Source organism: Dendrobates tinctorius, unplaced genomic scaffold (assembly GCF_039654945.1).
Source record: "Dendrobates tinctorius isolate UK_male_01 unplaced genomic scaffold, ASM3965494v1 ptg000044l, whole genome shotgun sequence".
NCBI classification, from domain to species: Eukaryota; Metazoa; Chordata; class Amphibia; order Anura; family Dendrobatidae; genus Dendrobates; species Dendrobates tinctorius.
Window position 1 is genome coordinate 22,279,204 of NW_027361712.1, and position 4,001 is coordinate 22,283,204.

Sequence of the window (4,001 nt, forward strand, 5' to 3'; positions counted from 1 at the left end):
TGTCAGGGGTACAGCACTATCTGCCAGGGGTACAGCACAATCTGCCAGGGGTACAGCACTATCTGCAAGGGGTACAGCACTATCTGTCAGGGGTACAGGACTATCTGTCAGGGGTACAGCACTATCTGCCAGGGGTACAGGACTATCTGTCAGGGGTACAGCACTATCTGCCAGGGGTACATGACTATCTGTCAGGGGTACAGCACTATCTGCCAGGAGTACAGAACTATCTGTCAGGGGTACAGGACTATCTGTCAGGGGTACAGCACTATCTGCCAGGGGTACAGCACTATCTGCCAGGGGTACAGCACTATCTGTCAGGGATACAGGACTATCTGTCAGGGGTACAGCACTATCTGCCAGGGGTACAGTACTATGTTAGGGGTACAGCACTATCTGCCAGGGGTACAGCACTATCTGTCAGGGGTACAGGACTATCTGTCAGGAGTACAGCACGATCTGTCAGGACGACAGCACTTCCAGGGGTACAGGACTATCTGCAAGGGGTACAGCACTATCTGTCAGGGGTACAGGACTATCTGTCAGGGGTACAGCACTATCTGCCAGGGGTACATGACTATCTGTCAGGGGTACAGCACTATCTGCCAGGAGTACAGAACTATCTGTCAGGGGTACAGGACTATCTGTCAGGGGTACAGCACTATCTGCCAGGGGTACAGCACTATCTGCCAGGGGTACAGGACTTTCTGTCAGGGGTACAGCACTATCTGCCAGGGGTACATGACTATCTGTCAGGGGTACAGCACTATCTGCCAGGAGTACAGAACTATCTGTCAGGGGTACAGGACTATCTGTCAGGGGTACAGCACTATCTGCCAGGGGTACAGCACTATCTGCCAGGGGTACAGCACTATCTGTCAGGGATACAGGACTATCTGTCAGGGGTACAGCACTATCTGCCAGGGGTACAGGACTATGTTAGGGGTACAGCACTATCTGCCAGGGGTACAGCACTATCTGTCAGGGGTACAGCACTATCTGTCAGGGGCACAGCACTATCTGCCAGGGGCACAGCACTATCTGACAGGAGTACAGCACGACCTGTCAGGACGACAGCACTTCCAGGGGTACAGGACTATCTGCCAGGAGTACAGCACTATCTGCCAGGGGTACAGGACTATCTGTCAGGGGTACATCACTATCTTCCAGGGATACAGGACTATCTGCCCAGGGTACAGCGCTATCTGCCAGGGGTACAGCACTGTCAGCCATTGATATAGCACTATCTGCCAGGGGTACAGGACTATCTGCCAGGGGTACAGCACTATCTGCCATGGCTATAGCACTATCTGCCAGGGGTACATGATTATCTGCCAGGGGTACAGCACTATCTGCCAGGGGTACAGGACTATCTGCCAGGGGTACAGCACTATCTGCCAGGGGTACAGCACTATCTGCCAGGGGTACAGGACTAATTCAAATTCAAAGAAGCTTTATTGGCAGGACTAAATACACATTAGTTTTGCCAAAGCAAGTGTACAAAAGGGAATAGTGATAGGGACTGTAGGGATGTTGGGTAGGGGCTGTAGGAAAGGTGGATGGTGGCAGATCTAGGATGGGGCTATAGAAGTCCATGGCATAGGGAAGGTGGATGGGGGCAGATCCAGGATGAGGGCTATAGAAGTCCAGGCATAGGGAAGGTGGATGGGGGGCATGGGGCAGATCCAGGGTGGGTGCCATAGAAGTCCATGGCATATCAAAGTTCTCTTTCTCACAGTCTATGACATTCACTCACATATTGCGCTGCTATTTCCACTGCTCTCTCTTCTTCCCCCAGCAGGATATATGTTTTCTCTTCCTCCTTCATGGTGATGAAATCCGGGAAGAGATGTGAGATTCTCCTGAAGTGAGTGTCCCTCACTTCTGAGTATTTGGGTCAGTGTAGCAGGAAGTAGGTCTCATCCTCCAGGGCCTCCTGGTCACAGTGTTGGAAGTCTTTCCTCCCTGGGCTTGTAGCTCTGCCTGTGTCGGCCAGATTCGATGGCCAGACTGTGGGAACTGAGTTTATATCGGCTCAGGATCTTGCGGTCTCTGGGGTCTGGGAGTTTCTCCAGAAATGAGGCCAGTCTGTAGTCTCTCTGTAGACTCCGATACATGGTCAGTTTCTGTTAGCTGATGATGTCGTTCTTCCAGTCACTTACGTACCTCTCCTGGCCTTCGTCTACCATCTTCCTGATTCTGGCTTTTGTCAGGTTGTTGTGACTGGTGTTCTGGTCAGGTTGGGTTTGGGGGAGCTGTTCCAAGGGTCCTGGTATTTCTGTTTCACCTACATGTGTCAGGGCTTTATGGTGATGGGAGCTTGGATTGCTCCTACGTAGGTGAGCCCGGAATGACAGTGCCCTGTTTAGAACTGTTAGGTGTAGAGGGAATCTGCCCAGCTCGGCCCGGCAAGCACTGTTGGAGGTGCTCCGATGGACTTGGAGAAGGTGCTTGCAGAATTCCAGGTGGAATATTTCTGTTGGGCTGGAATCCCACCTTGACCAGTCTGTGTAGGTGTGAGGACCCCAGACTTCGCTGCCATACAGGAGGATTGGGGCAATGATAGAGTCGAAGATTTTTAACCAGACCCTCACTGGTGGCTTCAGATGGTAGAGTTTCCTTCGGATGGCGTAGAAGGTTTTGCATGCCTTGTCTTTCAGGGTCTCTATGGCTTGTTTGAAGCTCCCTGACCGGTGACTCTCTAGGCCCAGATAGGTATATTTGTCCGTTCCTGTAAGGGCGCAGTTGTTGAGGACAAAGGGTGCTGGTCTGATTTTCTCTTTCTCTTCTGGAACACCATGATGTTGGTTTTCTTTTGGTTGACTGGTAGTGCCCAGGTGGAGCTGAATTTCTCTAAGATTTTCAGGTTGTCTTGCAGGCCATTCTCGATTGGTGACAGAAGCAGCAGGTCATCTGCATACAGCAGGAATTTCACCTGCGCATCGTGGAGGGTGAGACCTGGTGCTGCGGACGATTCCAGAGCGGTAGCCAGCTTGTTGATGTAAATGTTGAAGAGCGTTGGGCTTAGGCTGCAGCCTTGTCTGACTCCCCGGCTCTGCTGGAAATAAGCCGTTCTTCTGCCGTTCACACTCACACTGCAGAAGTTCTTGGTGTAGGAGCTTTTGATAACATCGTAGGTCTTTCCTCCTATTCCGCTCTCCAGCAGTTTCAGGAATAAGCCTGGGTGCCACACCGAATCAAAGGCCTTTTTAAAGTCCACGAAACAGGTGTATATCTTCCCGTTCTTTGTATTGTGAATGTGGCTCTGAATGAGGCTGTGCAGGGTATAGATGTGGTCAGTAGTGCGGTGGTTTGGCATGAACCATGCTTGGCTCTTGCTGAGGACGTTGTGCTCAGTGAGGAAACTGAGGATCCTCTTGTTCAGGATGCTGTTGAACAGTTTTCCCAGGTTGCTGCTGACACATATTCCTCTGTAGTTGGCTGGGTCATACCTGTCCGCATTCTTGTGGATGGGTGTGATGAGGCCTTGGTTCCAGGTACGAGGGAAGTAGCCGGCACTTAGCACAATATTGAAGAGTTTAACCATTGTGGCCTGTATTTCTGGTGAGCTGTACTTCAGCATTTCTGGTAGGATTCCATCCAGGCCACCGGCTTTTCTACATCTTATGGAAGAGATTCTCTCTGCTACTTCCTGTAATGTAATAGGTGTATCCACGGGGTTTTGGAAATTTTTTACTTTTTCCTCCATTGCTTTTAGTTTTGCCATTATGCTTTCCTGTTCTTGGCTTAGTTCTTCCTTTGGAATGTCTTCATAGAGGTCCCTGAAGTACTATCTGCCAGGGGTACAGGACTATCTGCCATGGGTATAGCACTATCTGTCAGGGGTACAGGAAGCAGTGTATGTCAGCACATGGTGTACAGAGAAGGGATGAGGAGATAGATGGCAAAGGAGGAGAAATTGCTGTCGGTCAGGGGTAAAGGACTATCTGCCAGGGTACAGCACGATCTGCCAGGGGTGCAGGACTATCTGCCAGGGGTAC